This window comes from Gasterosteus aculeatus, chromosome 11 (genome assembly GCF_964276395.1).
Source record: "Gasterosteus aculeatus chromosome 11, fGasAcu3.hap1.1, whole genome shotgun sequence".
NCBI classification, from domain to species: Eukaryota; Metazoa; Chordata; class Actinopteri; order Perciformes; family Gasterosteidae; genus Gasterosteus; species Gasterosteus aculeatus.
Window position 1 is genome coordinate 13,728,886 of NC_135699.1, and position 18,916 is coordinate 13,747,801.

Below are 18,916 nucleotides of genomic sequence, written 5' to 3' on the forward strand. Positions count from 1 at the left end.
TTCTAACCCTCTCGCATCGCTCGCATTCACAGTTTTGCTGCACCACCGTGGCAGAGTGAGTCACATCCTTAGAAAGGCTGCCGACCTTCCCCGCAGCTTGTTGCCCAGACAGCCCCCAATAATGTGTTCCCCCTACATGTTCCACCAGTGTGGTTCACCCCCCCCCCCCCCCCCCCCCTGCCACGCCACCTCTGTCCCCTCACGCCGACCCCTCTTGGGCACATCTGGCTATCCGTCTGCGTCATTTCTGACATGATGATGGGCACGCCAGCAAGGCCTGGATCTTACACTGCGGTTGCTATGACGTCAGAGAGAGAGAGAGAGAGAGAGAGAGGAGAGGGAAGAATGGGAGGGTGTGTGTGTGCATGCAGTGGCTGTGCGTGTGTCTGTGTTCATGTGTGCATGTTGAGGTGAGCCGCAAGAAGATAAAAGGACAGGTGTAAGTTCAACCAAGACAAATCCATTGAAAACAGAGTGGACAAGTCGAAGGAAAAGAGAAGACGAAGAAGCGTTTTTTCTTATATTTTGATGCTGGAGCAGAAGCACAGATATGTGGGCTTTCTGTCAGCGCAACAATACAGGTTCATTTGATCAGATGAAAGAGATTTTTGATCCAGGTGAATCAGAAGTTTTCTATCTGATAGACAGTAGAAGAAAAGAAACAGAGCTGACCGCTCGTTCACAATATGTTTTGCAAGACTGCCCACTATTTGCTGCAGTCCTGCAGTTTCCTGTCAGAACACAAGATGGCGCTGTTGCATTGCCTCAGCCAGTTTGCGTTTACCCTGTATGTGTGCAATATTTGATTAGATCATATTGCAAATGTAAATATGTCTATATATATACTTATGACATGACTGACATACATATATACATGTATGTCAGTATACGCGTATTCACATATGTGTATGGATGCATTCGCCACCTTTTTTTCCAGCATGCATGATGAAATCACAGTAGGGGGCGTGATTCCTGCGAGTCCTCCTTCCAACATTTTCATACTGGCACAATTGAAACTAGACAGAAGGCATTTAGCCAACCCCCTCCCCCCCACACACACACACCTTGAGCAGAACACAGAGAGCACAGGTCTGTGCAACCTGCATGATGTACCCTCTGCATGCCTTTGGGACGGTTTAAACACAAGTCATGCATATAAGGCCACGATAGGCTGAGTCTGGCTCAGTCTCTGGAGCTGGATCATGGGGCGTTTGCGCAGCTGTTCCCCGGTCTCTGAGGGTGTCTCCCGTGATGAGGAGGATTGGAGGTAAAGGTCGGGGGCTCTGGGGCTGCGCACTGCACTGGCAACTGATTTCTCCTGGGTGTTGAGATGGGAGTGGCTGCTCTTTAAATTTACGATTCTGTGTTGTTAAATCTATGCTGCATGTGGGATGAAGGGGGCAAAAGAAAAAGAAGACCGAGCATGTTTTTGTGTTTCCAATGTGACAAGAGAAAGATCTACATGAGAAATAGATTTCAAATATCATATTTGCTTTTTCTTACCAAGACGAAGGAAACATGAGGAGGAAAGTAAGGTGAAGGAGGGTTGAAGACAAAACATCTCGCGAGTATCATGACATATTAAGTGCACATATATAAATTGTACATTTTCTCTGCCTACGCTTGTTTTATTATTTACTGAGGTCAAGTCGTAAACGATGCATTTAGCGTTCAAACACATTCACACACGATGCAGTTGATGTGACGATAAGGGATGAGCACGTCGTGAAATGATGGAGAGGGAAGATGGATTTACAAAGCGAATTGCAGAGCCAAAGAGGAAGAGATACTTGTCATAAAGCTACAGAAACACTGCAGCTTAAAAAAAGGACCTAAATGCATCACTACAATAGACATGGAGCCATAACAGCAAATCTATACTCTGCATTATAGCAGCAGAACTGCAGTGGGGTTTCCAGTAATGTCAAATGTACAGTAGTTTATATACAAGTATAAACATCAAATGTGAATAAGTGTCCTGGGAGCAGCTTAGTGTCCTCGCTAAAGGACACTTTGAGCTGGGGATCAAACTGCCAACCTTCTAATTAAAAAAGAAAGCTCTCCGTCCCCTGAGCTCATCACAAGGATCTCAGCAGACATTCCAAGCAACAATAGTCGGTACCCGCAGTGCTTAAATAATAGAGATGCGTCTGCACGGCACTTACTGTACGTCCCTTGTCTCCGTCCATCTGTTGTGGCCATTTGTTGGGTGGGATTATTCTTAATTCTACCATTTGTTTTAGTGATAGACGCAGGCCAATGGATGTAATGGCCTCATTAATCCATCTATCGCCCCCCCCCCCATCTTGTATTCATGACTGTGAATGTAACGCTTGTTAAACCTCGAACACCTTGTTTGTCGTGTTATAGTGTGCGTGTGCGTGTGTGTGTGTGTGTGTTTGAGCTTGTGCCAGTTCAGATTAACTCACAGCTGACAGATACGTCTAAAAATAGTGTGAATCACAAAAAGGAGGACAGGAAATATGTAGCATAATGTTCCTCATCTAATTTCTTCACTCAGTTGTAGAATAAACTTTTTTATAAATAAAAAGCTACGACGTTTAACAAATCTTTGTCTTATTGCTTTACATTTGTCTAACAGGGATTTGAGGATGTAACTAATGACCAAGCGATGCGGTTCACTTCCTCCTAGCGGTTGTTTTGGGGTGGAAAGTTCCTTCCAGTTATTTCCGGCAAAACATTTTTCATTGTTTTCAGGAATTAGTTTGAAACGAAGCCCGCAATCATTACTGCACCATAACTCTACGTAACCTTTGTGTTGTAGAATACGTTTTCCCAGTTTTATGGCACACCAGAATCACCAGAATTTCCCTTTTAGCAGTGGTTTTATTTTACAGCTCGCTTTACTTGTTTTTTTTTCCATTAATCAACTGTTGAGCTGTTGAGGTTTCCAACTGTTGCCACATTCAGCCAAACATGCTGCCAATAGTCAGCTTATATGTGCAGCTGCTGCGTCACAGTAATAGAAAACATACGCTTACATTGCTAATTGTCTTATCCTCCTGCCATATACTCGATTCAGGTCACCGACGGTCTGATTTCATCATTATCCTTCCTGGTTCGACCTGATCTGGGCGCTGATGTTGGTGTAAACTTGGAGAAATCAACAAAGTCCACACGGCGGTCTAAGTCTAGTCCCCCCTCCATTAATCTCTCTTACAGAAAGAGAAAAGGAAGCGAGGGGAACAGACTCGGGGGACAGTAAAGGTCTCGGGGGGGGGGGAATAAGAGCAGGATGGAGATCGTGACGTACGTGTATACGCATCTGTGTGTACGTGTGTGCACAACTTGTGACTAAGTGCTGCCTAAGAGGATAAGAGGGCAGCGTGCCCTCTAGACAGGAAGCCATATGCTGACTTATATCACAGCTATGATAATAATGGGCGCCTCTGCCGCAACAATAGGGGCTGGAAATATAAGAAACTGTCGGTATATTGAGTTTGATTTGAAGCCTCGGTGGGAAATGTAAGAGAAGCACTATCAGTCAGTTAAGTTTTTATATGTTAGATTACTTAATGCACATTTCTCTGTGTATGTGAGTGCTGAAGCAACACAACAGATGTAATAAAATCAGTTTTTGACACGTATTAGAAGGTGGTACTAAACCAGAATAAAGTTTTTGATTTGGTACGCTGGAATAGCCTGACTTGCATTGATGTTTTTGTGTTGTGTATTTCAACTGTGGAATAATGCAGTTACTAATGTCACGTTCAAAGGTTGTGCAGTCGGCGTAAACGGGCAAAATCTAACGGGGACAAAAAAAAGTAAAAGCAGCATCACTCACACGATCCACCACTACTGTGACTAATTGCCCGATTAATGGACAACGATAGAGGACGGGAGCGCGACTGTTCCGACCTTTAGCAGCAGCTTCTGATGGAGATGGTTTGGCCCGGCAGCGGTGATAAGAATCCAGAGCAGGAGGAGAACTCCGTGCTGGTAATCCCTGGGAATAGGAAGGAAGGGGGTCCCTGTAGCCATGATACTCATCTTTTGATATGAGGGTGCTGTTTAGTTTCCGTCAACACTCCAGCTGCTGATAAATGCTGGTGGGGTCTTTGTGTGTGTAAGTGTGTCTTCGCCTGTGTATTTTTGATAAAACAAAGAAGGCAAGTGTGGGATGAATGGGGATATTTTATCCATGTGCTAAGAATATCAACATTAATCACTAATTCATGGAAAAGACACAAAGAGACCTGTTAAGATTTGGTTTAAGGCCTGGTAGGATTTGGAAACAACCGCCACCTGAGATGTTACCAAGAGACCCTTAATGCTTCGAAGATCTCAATAACTCCATTTGCACCGCAGGTGGAAACGCATGAGCAGAAACACAGACAGTCACAAGCAGACCGATAGATTTTTACCACTGATGCAAATATGTACAAACAAATATATGGATGAGGGAATGTGCATGAATGTGCAGCAGCACATGAAGCCCTCCAAATATCCCCCTAAGCACACACACACACACACACACACACATACACACACACACACACACACACACACACATACACACACACACACACACACACACACACACACACTTCCTTTATCAGAGAACAGCAATCACATAAGCATTGTGTACATTTTGCAGATTAAGTGCGAACAGCTTTCTCTTTGAGGCCATTCACTGTATTGTATTACATGTATTGAAATGGAACTTTGCTTGGACAGCTATTTAAATTCATGAGTCAACGCTTTCTTTTGCACATTTGACAATGATGTAGGATGCAGCCTTGCTGCATGTGTCCATCACAGCTACAGGCCCGTCAGAATGACAAGATTCACAAGATTCAGAGGAGCCAATATTCCCTGCTAGATGTGTTCAATTTGTCAAAGTGAGTGTGAGAGAGAGAGTGTGTGAGTGTGTGTGTGTGTGGGGGGGGGGGGGGGATGTTGGGTGCCGTGAGCAGATTACTTCAATTCACATGTAAATCGCAGGAAGACGAGGAGGCAGAAGAAGGTGGCGAGGGAGCAGGAGGAGACGCGTTTAAGACAATACTCCATCCTCAGTCACGATGTGTTCAGGGTGTTATGCAATCACTAAAACCACATAGCCTGGAGAATATTCAATGGCATCACCTCAACTCTGCGGTAGCTTTCAACACCTTCTTCATCTGCGTGTGTGTGTCCATGCATACTTGTGTGTAAAGAGAGATGGCAATGACGTTTGATTCATTTTAAAAGGAGCAATATTCAAGGCAGCATTGACAAAGCAGTAAACAACTGTTATTTATGCCCAAACATTGTTGAGTACCGCTGCAGCGAAGCAAATCACACTCCCTCTGTGCGCGCTGTTGCTTCGCTACACTCTTTCTTCCTTCATCCGGCTGAGAGACAGCTCCCAGTTGGTGTGACTGGTCGGCTTTATTCATTCATCCTCTGGATGCGAGCGGCCCCTTCGTGTGTGGTGCTCGTGTCCATTCGGTCCACCATGTGTGCCGTTAAGTAGAATATATGCAGGTCAATCAGACGCGTGAGCTTTAGCCGCATTTATTTTGAAAAACGTTCTCCTTCCTCCTGATATTTTTGAGCTTGGTCATGAGCATAAGGGTTTAGTTTGCTCTCCCTGCTTGCTCAGTTGGTGAACCCTCTGTCTGTCAAATCCCTGCGACTGAAATAACGTTTCAAAACCCGCATTACATGAGGTGAATATTATTGGTTTATCGACTCAAGAGCCAACAACAGTCACTGGTGCTTAACGTGCCATCATTGTACAGCCTTTTCTCTGGATTTGACTGCAAATTGAACGTAAAGGAGGCTGCTAATATGATTTTATAACATAATATGAAGCCGTCTGAAAAAGGAGCGAGGTTTAAATGTTTGAATTTCTGCTCCATTTTTCAAGCCGTCATCGCATGCTTCTCCCGAAGTGCTACCTGGGCTTTGATCAAATATTTAAGAAACTCCTCTCACATCACTTATCCTTCAGGCTTCAGCACAGGAAATCACATTTTGAAAGTGTGTGTTTTAATAAATAACTTTACAATGCTGCAGCACACGTACAGTTACACACAGAGACACGTGCAGCCACGCATGCAAAACTCATTCCCTCACTGCAAACACAACGTCCTCTGGCCCATCGTTTGACTCAATTTCATCAGGAGATGTAGGCAGTAGAAGCATTACACGTTGTGTTTTTCTCTATTAGCACAACAGGCGCTGATATTTTCTAATATGCTCTAAAACTCTGTTGATAGAATAAAAGCGGAAAACGTCACACGGCCTTGATCACATTAGTGTGATGCCTAGTTATCACAAACATGGAGCCCTGGGGATTAGAACACCAGGGGATACAAATACCCTTCTTCGTTTGTGTGTTGGCATCCAGGCTCTGTGTGTGCGTGTGTGTGTAAGTATGTCGTTTGTGTGTGTTTGAAAGATAAATAAGAAAAGTTGTGAATGTATCATACGCAGCGGCAGCTCTGAGATGCACTGCGTCCCCGGAAGCACATGACATGAGTACAACGGACTGTTGGCCGACCGTGGACCAAGAAGATCGGACAACATATTCAGCTTTGCAGGGGAGAACACGCAATGATCTGATTACTGCAGACATTTGAACTCTAAACCGCTCGGCTTCCTCACAGTTCGGCCACTTGTCTCTTGGCAGCTCGGGGCTGCTGAGCATTCAAATCATTTGTCCTCCATAAAGCTTCCTCAAAATCTTTCTTTAGTGACTAAATAAGGACGGTTTTATTGCTTCAGTTACGAGAGGATTTAGCCTTTTAAATGTGTATCCGTTATTCTCTACAACCCACAATATTTAAGTATGTGTGCATCTTTCCATATTATTAATAATAATTGCAATTCCTTCGCCATAATCTATGCTTTTATTTTTAGATTCTATCAAAAAATAATGTCCTGGTCCGATCATTTTTGACGATGGATGCCGATCGGTGACGTGATGTGACTTGTCGTGCAGCTCGGCGTGTTTTTCTCTCCCATCTTCATTGACACCAATTCTCTCATGTGCTCTCTGCGTGGCCCTGCTGACCCCCCCTGCTGAATGAGGTGCTCCTATCCCGCTCTGCCTGGTCATCCGTGCCTTTCGCCCTCCTCCTTGCCCCCCCCCCCCCCACCCCCTACACCGCGCTCCCCCTCCCTATCGGCCCCGCTTCCTGTCCTCCGTCTCCCCACCTGATAAGAAGGAGGGTCGTCCGATGCTCCGCGCTGCTGGCTCCCCTCCCTGCTGCACAGGAGGAATGTGAATGGTGCACAGGAGGCTCACACACACACACACACACACACACACACACACACACACACACACACACACGTTTGAAATGGTTTGATTTATCGCTTTTCACCATGAGTCACCACCCTGGTGAGGAGCTGGTAGCAGCTACTGTAAGTAATAACAATTTCGGGCCGTCTTTCACTGGCTACCTTTTTTAAAGAGGAGCGCTGAATCAGCAAGACAAGGATATGAATAATGCCATCATTCATGCCCTGAATGTTCTTTTTTTTTCTGCACGCCAGCTCTTGAGCTTTGTGATATGTTCTGCATTGATTGAGTCTGCATCTTTTCTCCTGTAATATTTTAATAAAGTTGTGTGGAAAAGGAGTTAAGAGTAATTTATTCAGGAATTTCTCATTATCAATTCATTTGGGTGAGTATATTACTTCTGCATGTCCTCTTTTGCCGGTGGGATGCAGAAATAGTTTTGAATTGTGGTAGTCTGTGCAAAGCTAAACTTGAAAAGCGTGAACAACAATACGGAATACCAGCCAGCATACAATTCTCCTCATTCAGGATAATGCCTGTGCAGGCCAAAGAAGTCATGGTGCCACAAAAACAGCTTGTTGGCCAGCAGGGCAGCACATCCAACCACAATCCCTTCATTTTTACTCAAGTCCCAGATAACAGACAAATATTCATAGATGATAATAAAAAAATAAATAATGAAAAGTGAGTAAATGAATGAATTTCAAACGCAGCATTCACTGTGTTACCTTTCAGTTGACATGAAGATGAGAGTGAAAAATACAGCTGATGCCTAATTGAAAACACACCAATCACCAATCTGGCTCAATTAATGATATATTCTTCTGCTGCCTCGAAAGGGAATCTCAGGGTTGAAAACCAGAGAAAAACTATGAAAGAGAATGTATTTGCAGTTATAGATTGCCTTTATAGAACGTATAGATTTAAGTGACTGTAGATGAGTGGAGGTCTGGGAGGAAGCGTCGCATAGACTTTAGTTTAGTTTACGCTGAATAATTTGATCATGACCTCGAGCGGAGAGTTAAAGCTACATGATGAGCGAGAAAGGTGCAAATGTCCCAATCCGTCGTCCGGTGACAGGTGAGGAGACGGAGAGGAAAAGCAGACACAGGGAGGGGCGGTCCGAGAAGAGAGGGAGTGAAGAACAGGGAGGACGAGGCTCCTCTGGGGGGTAATTAAACGCTCTGAATTCTGTTCGCCATTGACCGCTGTACAGAAGAGAGATGAGTGGAGAGATGTGCGAGTGATGATGAAGCGCAAGGGGAAGGGGAGTCCTTTAGTGGAAGACAAAGTGAAAAAAGGCAGGATTGATGAGAGACGCGTCACCTCGAAACAGAAGCAGCAGAAATTAAGTGATTCAAATGAAGCAAGAAGTAAAGCACGTGTTAAATAGGAGTAGTGAAAAGTGGCTGTGCTGTAGTTGGGACAAAAGCAAATGGATGTGTGTGTGTGTGTGTGTGTGTGTGTGTGTGTGTGTGGATATGGGAGGGATAAAAGCCCTGGGCTTGACTTTAAAGTCCATTTGTGTAGAGAAGAACTCTTTCTCTTTTCAAGTGTCTCTGCTGCTCTGCTGTATCCGTCCGCATGCCGCCGCCTTAACAAGCCGATTACACCCGTCTGTGATTGATTGTTGTCCATGACAGGGGGTCCTGGACCACCTGAGTGCAGATAGAAGGAATTGTGTCTCTCTTGTGTTGATGGAGCAACAAAAATAAGTAAACGCGGAGAGGGACGTAAGATAATAGTCTGGAGGTGGGTCAGTGTCCTTTTCATCAGGTCCACTTTGAAGTTTCGCCACATTGAAGAGGGAATCCAGCACATTTTGGTAACAAAGATGTTACCTCATTGATTTACCGTAAATGTAACTCTTAGACCTTCCCGTTGAGTTCTCAGGGAACTGATTTCTGAAGGTGTAAAATTTAGAGAGAAGATGCTGGTTTGAGATCATAAAAGTGTGCCTGGGAATGTACCCTGTATTCAGCAAGGGGTCAAAGGTCACGATTTGTGCAGAAAACCCTCAATCGCGTACTTCTATCAGTTTACGGCACTGAACCCGCCGAGCGAGGACTCTGCCGCGGGCCCGACGCTGACGGCACAACGGTACAGAAGCGTCTTTGATGTGCCTGAAACACCCCCCCCCCCCCCTCCCCGGGGGGTCCGTGTTACGTGGAATTACTCGGAACGGGTCTTCCTTTCCAAAAGAATTAGGCCGCGGAGCTGATTAATCCCGTGGAACTTCTTCACTAAGAACGTCCTGTCGAGGGAGGCTTCACTTATGGAAAAACAATATTGGCTTTGGGCGAGGACAGCACTTGTGTAAAGAGAGAGAGAGCGAGGCACATGTCGCCGTGTCACGAGGCTCGCTGATAACTGTCTCATTACGTTCCCATCTTCTCCAGGACCCCGGCAGCCATGACCATGATTTAACACATTTGATTACTCCTGATTAAGAGGAGGATTGTGATCAAGTTCTAAACCAGGTTGAGGTGTGGGCCGTGTTTAATTCGGTTAAATAAACCGGGCCACATTTTGAAATGAGGTTGAATCTAAATATATCAGCGATGCGATATACAGGAGTGTTATTTGGGTTAAAGAAAACTGTGACATTCAAACAAGCTTTATCTCTGTCATTATCAATGCGCATTACACAAATATATCAATTAGTTTTATTGTAAAAGCTACATGGTGTTTAGTTCATGAGGCCTCCACAGACGTTTCCTCAGAACATGGAAACTTTCTGCTTTCATACGAGGTCGATAAGTTTCAGTGCGCGAGGCGGCCGATGATCTGCATAACTCAACGTTGCGGCTTCACAAAATGCCTTTTAAAAAACCGGCATGCCTTTGAAAGACCTCCTCCCGGGACGCACCGGCTCCCACGGGACAGAGACGTGAAAGCCAGAGAGAACATCACTGCTCCAACATGCAAAGCGTATCCTTTCACACTTGACACGTGTCAGTAGGCACGGGCCCAACAAACGCAGTTAATTGTTTCATCTGACGTCAGGCCGCAGAGGGACGTATTAAGGCACCGACTATTAATCTAAACCCTGAGCAACACTGTTGTAACGATATTACGACTTGTCTGCACCGCCATCAAAGAAAGCTGATGTTTATTTGGAACACTCCCCCCTCTTCCTCCCCTCCTCCTCCTCCTCCTCCTTCCCGAAACCGTAACGGATGATGACAATTCACCTCCAGTTCAGCAAGATGAATCGAAGCATGAAGATGAATTGAAAAAGCCGCTGTGATTGGCGGCGACAGCCGCAGGACGGCCGCAGCATCGGGTGCTGTTTCCTCTCCGAAAAGGATATTCGGTGCCGTGAGCGTTTGGCTGCGTCGGCTCGTCACTGATGCCCGAGGTCCCTCGGGGCGCAGTGGTGAGTCAGGTTCCCTGTCGCAACGCATTCGCTGCAACGCGGACGTGCTCCGGGGGAGGGGTCCATGACTGGGGCCTTGTGTGTACTCGCAGGGCGCCGTATGTGTACACATGGCTTGTGTCCTGCAAAAAAAAAAACCCACAAAAAAACAAAACACAGAGAGCCTTTGGAGGCTTTTGTCAAACGCCTTGACCCAACAGGGACACGACACACGCTTATTCCAAGTGTAGTTTGTAATGTGTGACTTGAAAAACGATATGGCGGTTTACTTTTGCACGCTATCTACGTGCGCATACTGACCGCGAGTATCAAACAACGGACACGCTGGTGCTCGCGGGCTTCCTGTGTTTCCACGTGCTTCATATCGGTTCATGTTCAAAGTCCGAAATGTGTTGAATTCTGTCGTTTGTTTTGGTTTAACATGTTGTAATTTCACATGCCATCAGTCTTCATACACTCTATGTGCCGAGCAATAGAGGTTAAATATAAACCAGCACCGACTACACAGGGCAGCTCTCTTATTGCCTCACCACCTCACTCTATTTATTCTAATTCCATTTCCTGCCCATTTTTGTTCTTCATATGATGCTGCTCGGTTCAAAGACTGGTTTACGGAAATGATTCTACATCTTACGCAGTAGTCATTCCTCATGTGTGAGAGAAGGCCTCTTGTACTGGATATAACTGTGCCTTTACTCATGCGATGAGTAGTGGTAAAATAGGTAATTCAACATATTCAATAATATTGAAGGCATTCAACGAGGAGATGAATATATTTTTTGTATTGAAAATTGAAAATGTGGATATTTTTATGGTGAAAAGGTGAGGCTGCTATTCCTGGTTGGAGAGGGTTCAATGTTATCTCTTCATTCGAAGGTGTTGATACTCAATCTTAAATATTTAAAAAACGGTATGTTAAGTTTCGTCTTGTGCCGCTATATTCAAGATGTGCGAGGATGAATGTAAGTACTCGGGTCGGTGCTGTGCATTGATCCACGTAATGAGGTTCTATGATGGACTACTTTTTAAAAATAGCACCAGTGAATGCATCGCTCTGTGATTGGAATGACTTCATTTCACATGACAGAAATGCACAGATGGATTGCAGTTGTTGGATTCATTCTACGGTGCTCTTATGGCGCCGGGCTGAAACTCACTGGTTATTGTCTTAATGTAAAAGTTCAGTGATCAAAACGTTTTCAATGATCGTGCGCCTGAACGGGTGATGTTCACTGCAGGAGTTTAAAGGACTCTGTTTCATCCTTGAATGTTGTTTTCATGCTTGCTATCATTTACAGGAATATTGCACACTGCAAATATTTGGCAAAACACAAAATGTACCCTCAAGCCTAAAAAGAAAAAGGTCTCGTGTGCCACTGCTGCATCGTTATATTCATTCCATTCCGCTTGCACCTGTCATGCAAGTGACAGTTTGAGTCCCAGGAGACCGTCGTCTGCTTCTCCTGTCATGTGCAATATAATGCCAGCAATTCGCCAGTCCAACAGTCCGAAATATCAATCTGCATCTCATACCTTCAAGATGGTGCTGGTGAAAGTGTGAAATATTCCCATTACCACTGCTCGATACATGACAAAATATATAGATGGTGATCGGCCTTCTTGGCTGCTCTCCAGCCAAAGTCCATTCAACCTTCAGGCCCTTTTGAACTTTCACACCCGATGGATGACTTCCCAGTGTACGTGTGTGTTGTAGCACTTTGTGTGTTCAGAACGATGTGTTCGGGTTCACGTTCACTGCTCTCACAACATTATTTTTGGCTGCAGTCCACAGCTGTTTGCAGCAAAACACTGATGAGACTCCTCCACACGACCTGCTCGACGCCAATGTAGCTGCTATAGAATTCCCTCAGCACCAGAACCGGAGCTAAAAGAGAATGACGTCTGGACTCCGACATGCTGAGTGACCTCACACGCGATGTTAACTGCAGGGCGAGGACATCAGCGACGTGAACAGATGATCAAATGTTAAAGTTGCACTCACAACGTGTTTCTGATGCCAGCAATTTGCCCAAAATACAACCTGGGATGAAACACGCTCAATTCTAAATGACCTTTCATTTCATTTTTTGGCGTTTCATTGGTACATATATCGTATATTCCTAACCAAGAAAGAATAAGACACCAACATTCTTATAATCCATCCTTGCTCTCCAACCTTTGCCCCTTTCTTCTACCTGAAGAGAAACCACTCAGGTGGTAAATTGTCTCTCAAGAAAAGCTTATCTTTAGATGGACGAAGGAGCATAGGGTTGAAGGAGATACTAAGAAATGGAACCGAGGACATTTAACATTCAACAGTTCGATAACCTCTGTCTCCATCCATGTCTCTTGGCTCCATCCAAACAAATCCCATTTTACAGTTAGTTTGTCTTCTCATTCTCTCCTTTCCCCGCTAAACCACTTTATTGATCCGAGCAGACACTTATGTAGCAGCAGAACTAAGTAGATGAAGGATAATTTACGGTAGAATGTCTTAACCAATGTTGATTATTTGTCTATTTAGACCTGATTAAAGATGGTGAAATGGAATCCGAAACATTTCCACTATTTCAAACCCTCACAAATGACAGTCAGCACATATTCCTGTGTATTCCTCTGCCAGTTGAACTCTCTTTTCTTTCCCCCCCTGTGAATGTTTGGTAAAAATGGCCGCAGGTCACAGCCTGTAATTTATCTACATTGATGTGTTAACAAAAGTATCCGGCGTTTTCTGTCTTTTACTCTTGACCCAATTCTACCTCGAGCTAAACTTTGTTTACCATTAACTAATCGGTTGTAAGGTACAAGTACACGGTGACGACATGAAGAATAATATGACGCAACTCATTTGATGAGCAAATAGATTCAACACCCTGGCCGGTGTGCGACAATGTGGATTACTGTGTTTAGATGAGTTTCCTCCCCTGCAGCTGTGTGCCATCTTCTTGTAAGCTATCCATAGATTTTAATCAAAGTTTTGTGAACACAAAAACTGCAAAATAACAAGACAGCCTCGTGCGTGTGTGTGTGTGTGTGTGTGTGTGTGTGTGTGTAACACCCCATGCTTCCCTCTAATTACGGTGCCATGGAGTTGAAACCTTTACAATGCCCCTTCAACAGCGAAAATCATCATAATCATGTTTCTCTGAGTAGTCTTCTCTCTGCCCTCTCTTTCATCCTCTTCCTCAGCCTCCTTTCCCTCTTTTCTTCTATCGGTGCTTTTGCAGCAGAGAGGTGTAATTACGGTCTGCGCGTCACACACACACACACACACACACACACACACACACACACACACACACACACACACACACGTGCGCACACTGTAGGGGCTTCGCATGGAGAAATAGAGCACATTAAAAATTGATGTGGCCACTCTGAGAGGTTATTCCTCCCTGAAATTTTAATGTCTCTCCTCTGGTAGAACCTTGAGAACATAATATTCGTATATGCTCCATGCAGCCTCAGGCCTGACAGGGTGAAAGGTTCTTCACAAACGAGCGACTTTGTATCATCTACTCCGCCATCCGTCACCAAAAGCACAGTTGGCACTGACGAGTAAACTTATCTACAGTTAATCATAAAGTCGTCAGTGAATTGTCCTTAGACATGATTTTTTTAGAGAGGTAATATAAGATTAAACCTTTGGGGAGTCATTAATGAAGCACGTAGTCTTTGTGGTATTTGATACTTCTTATTGAGTTGCTGAATAAAATCAACAATATATGATGAAAGAATCAAGCCATTCAAAGGACTTAACAGCTTAACAGCTCCAAAATATGTCTGTGTATGAACGCAGCTCAGCGTTGGTTTTCTGACTCATCTTTTCTATGAAACTGATGAATAAAAGAGCCCCAAATTCAAGGAAAGGATTTAAATAGGGACATTTTTTTGCTTTGCATACAACACCTCCATGTCCCACTGAGAGGACAGCGAGTCAGCCTGTCAGCTGGGGTCCGGAGCGTGATGGGCTCCCAGTGGAGCGTGACGGGCCTGGCGATGGGCTGAAGGTGCACAGCCTTGCGGGAAGGTCAGTTCTGCAGCCGGAGGGTGAGGGGGGGGGGGGGGGGGGGGGGGGAGGGGGAGGGGGGAGGTAAAGGTTAGTCACGATGCCACAGGGAACAAGCAGAGAGGTTAAGTCCGCCCATGTGATGCCAGTAGAGGGCTGATTTACACCACTGCACAAGTCTAATTCAGTGAGCACAGGCTTCAGTGTCATTAAACGTATCGTCGTCAATTCGCTCATTTTTGCCTCTTTTGGCAAATTTTATCCATAAACAAACTACCGGACTATCGGCATTTGAGTTTACGTGCAAAGGGCCTGTTTTCTCTGTTTGAGCGATTTGCCGATCTGTTAAAAACATGTTAGCAAAGCTCAAAAATAGTCTTTAAAGACACATTTAAAGCTCAATTACACACATTGGCTATCAGTGGGGAATACACTGCGTTACTCTTTTTGTATTATGGGATGTTTTGTTAAGCTACACTCACCTTTGGTTGTCATTGTTTTTCAATGAATCCCTGTGTGAAAGGTCACAGGTGAAATGTGTGTAGAAGGAAAAAGAGTCAGAGAAAGTTTATTGTCAGAAGAAAGATGACATTGTTTTCCTGCAGCTTGATAACAGATGAAGATTAGAGCCGACGTTCTATATCGGGAGAATTCCAATGAGTCATCTTGTCATCGGCGGGTGCGTCTCGACTTGTTTGAACAAGCAACTCAACAAAAATAGTAAAAGTGGTTCAAAGACCAACTCAAATAAGACCGATCACGAAGCTGGTCTAAAAGTGCGGATTCGTGCTCGCAGCTGAAAATAGTTTGAATGCGAACTGTATTATCATGACTGAAAAACAGTGAAGCGAGGAGATCTCTGTGTGCAGTCGAGGTTCGTCATGTGGAGCGCTACTGGTTACATGTGTAAAGCTGTGTAGTATTGATCTTCTGCTTTCTTTGTGAGGGGCAGTATTGAGATTCTATTACTTGTTACACAATTACGTGCTGGCCCTCGCCGATGGCCCCCCAGGACCTTTCCGGTTTAAAGCTGCAGGTTGTTACTCGGGGGGGTTCATACGCCTGGCTGCTTGCCAAGCTGGGCTGAGGTCTGACACCGCAATGCTTGCGCAGTCTTCTCTGGGTGCCTGGTGTGCGTTTGTGTTTGTGTGCTTTTCTATTTGTGCGCTCATACTGTTCGGATACAATAAAGCCGCTGTGACCATTATGTGACCTCCGACGGATCGCCACCACAAACACACACGGCACACCGACAAATGCCTGAACCAGCTAATGAACGTCAACATTGTTCGACTGGCGTTCTGGTGACAGCTGGCGTCATAGAAGGATTCATTACAGGCTCATGGATTCTAATCAGACGGTTTGCGTCTTGCTATCTGACGCTTTACAAGCTTACCCGTGAAAAATACATACAGGGCACAGGATACTGGGTCGAATAACCTCTGCACTGGTCCCCATTTGGGGAATTCTGCCGAGAGGTTAGCACGGATGCTGCAAGAGCATCGGTTCTATCTGTTCTGCGGCTTTTCATATAATTTCGATAATTCATCAAATCGACCATGTCGTGAAAAAGAGGCCTATAGGTTCAAATACATTCTTAGAAATGTATATTGCTCAAATGAGTCATAACTACCAGTGGGATGAGTGAGTGCTACATTTTAGCATTAATGGGGGCTATTAGCGACGCTTCAACCAGCGCAGCAGTGCACAATTTCAACAGCAACCAGCTCTAGAAGAAGAGAAACACATGCATCTACACACACACACACACACACACGCGCAATAGCCATGTTCGCCCCTCTCTACATTCTTTCCATGCCGTCTCATCTGTGATGCCGTCTTGCACGCACAAGCACAGATGGGGTCACACATGCACACACGGCGGACCGACCCGAGAAACACGCACGCTTTACTCTTGTATAATCAACGGCGTCTAAAAACACATTCAACATTCATTACGTGCCATTTATATTTAAGCACAATGAATAAAACATCTGGCAGAATCCTGAAGGCTCACTCGACATGAAAAATGCAGAGGAGCCTTCCAACAGGTTTTTAATGAGCCTGATTGATTGGAGGAGCCGCGTGACGTTCATTCGTGTGACGCCGCAGCTGAAGTTCACCACATATTTTTATTCGAGCTCTGCACTAGCAACAGGACTGCTCAGTGTTTTCCAGAGATAATTAGTAAAAAAAATACAGGACAATTATCTTTGAGATGGTGCAAAGACATTTATTTTTTTCGTTGATGGCGATTGTTGCTCATTTTGATTAGCTGGACTGAAGTGGCGCCGCTGTACGGAGCAGTGATTGCTGCCTGGGCATTGTCCGTTCAGGCTCACAATTCTAATTTGATTTTAAATTGAGTGTCTGAAATATCTCTTAAACAGTTGACATGTGGTAGATATTCACCCAGGGGAAGAAACATCCGACATCCACACCAATCTAAAATCTGAAAAAATGGTTTCATGTCCCGCGAGAGAGCGAGGACCCGGTCGGGGGCCGACACCGCTGGGATTGGAACATGTACGATGCCCGATTCACGCGGCCAGAAGCGCCATCACATCGTCGGACGCTTCTAGTGGCTCCCCGACACGCTGCCCTTCAGTTTGGGAGAATATTGGTTTGCAGCAGGGAAAATTAAGCTCAATGAATAACTGATCCCGATGTTTCCTCTACGTTATGGCCAAACAGCAGCATTCACACACACTCACAACCATGACGATATTATTGAAAATGAAGAAGCTATTGACCCCAAGCGGGATTCATGAGTTTATAGGAAATCCAAGTTAAAAGATGCAAATCTAATTGGCTCATACAGCCTGCTGTACTTTTCTCTCAGTTGAGAACAATATGTCTTATAAAATCAAATTCCCCACGGATTTGCCAAGAAGTATTGTAAAAGGACAAGACGCATTATGACACTGAAACTTTCCAAATCTATGCGGCAAACACGGCACCATGCCGACCCAACTCCATGTCCTACGATTCCTGGATCTCGCTTATCTTGAGTAGAAATGTAAAGATAATGTTGGTGCACAAATCAAATCTTAAGACCATTCAGAGTACAAAATGCAACAAAAAGAAGTGTCGGGATATTGCGAAGTATTAAAACGGATTTATGGCGTAGAATCCCCAGGAGCCGAACTCACACGTGAGGAAACCACGAGATGAGAGAAGACCCCCAAAGAGATAAGGAAGGATTATGGGACGGGGAAGGTTTAAGTGAAAGAAGGGTGGGGCGGATGGATGAGGAGACATTCAAATGAGCCTTAATAGTTTTATAACTGCGCGGGGCGATTCCTGACATGCCTTTAATGCCGCAGTTAGGATGACACGTCCTATTCGGAGTAATTACATGGTGCCATGGAAGGCTTTTAAATCCGCGCCAGCAGTTAGCTGCAAGCGCTGTGCTTGTATTTGCAGACAGAAAGCACATCAGACGTCACATCGACCCCCACCACCCTGCGCGTAGCCATCTGAGGGCAGAGCACTGCTACGCCGCACCGTGCACCAGCTCCACCCAAAACCAGCCCCTCTATACACACACACAGCTCAGGTTTCTATTTGCATACACACACCTGTGACATTTCCCCGGCATGGCTGTCTGCGCAGGAGGAAAAGGTGATAACGCTCTTGAATGGGAGAGGCCCGTCTCATCAGGCAGAGTCGCTGTCAGAGCCAGAAAGCCCGGCGGCCCCCGAGGGGCCTCGGACGATCTCTCTAAGACGCAGTTCAAGGCGGCGAACGTTTTGCACCCGACTCCATGATTTGTCATCGCCGCCCCGATACGAGAACTCGCCTAAAAACAGCGGGACAATGAAGGAATACCCTGATACGCCACTAATGCAGGGTCTTCACCTTTAAACGTGGGAACACCAGAAGAACAGAGCAAAAGGGGCCCGATGTGTGTTTGTGGTAAACTGCACGGCCAACAAGGGATGTTTCTCAGCAATGGAAATGACACTTCTGTGTTATGAAACGCTCTTTAAATCTCCTCAACCTTTGGAAGGAACCATCCCAAACTGAAAATAGAGAGAAGCTCTGCAGGAAAGAACAAAGGAAATAATGATGGTGTTTTTTTGGAAAACGTTTTTGCTTTTTTAGCTCACGTTCTGTGTGTAAAATGTGGACGAGATTCAGAGATTACTTGAGCTGAGAAGCTGGGTAACGGTGATCGAACCTTCCGACTTGTGGAGTTGTTTTTATCTAGTCGAGCATTTAGATAAGTAAACCGTACGAGCGCAGTGCTGCATTTGAAGATTTACATTTTTAA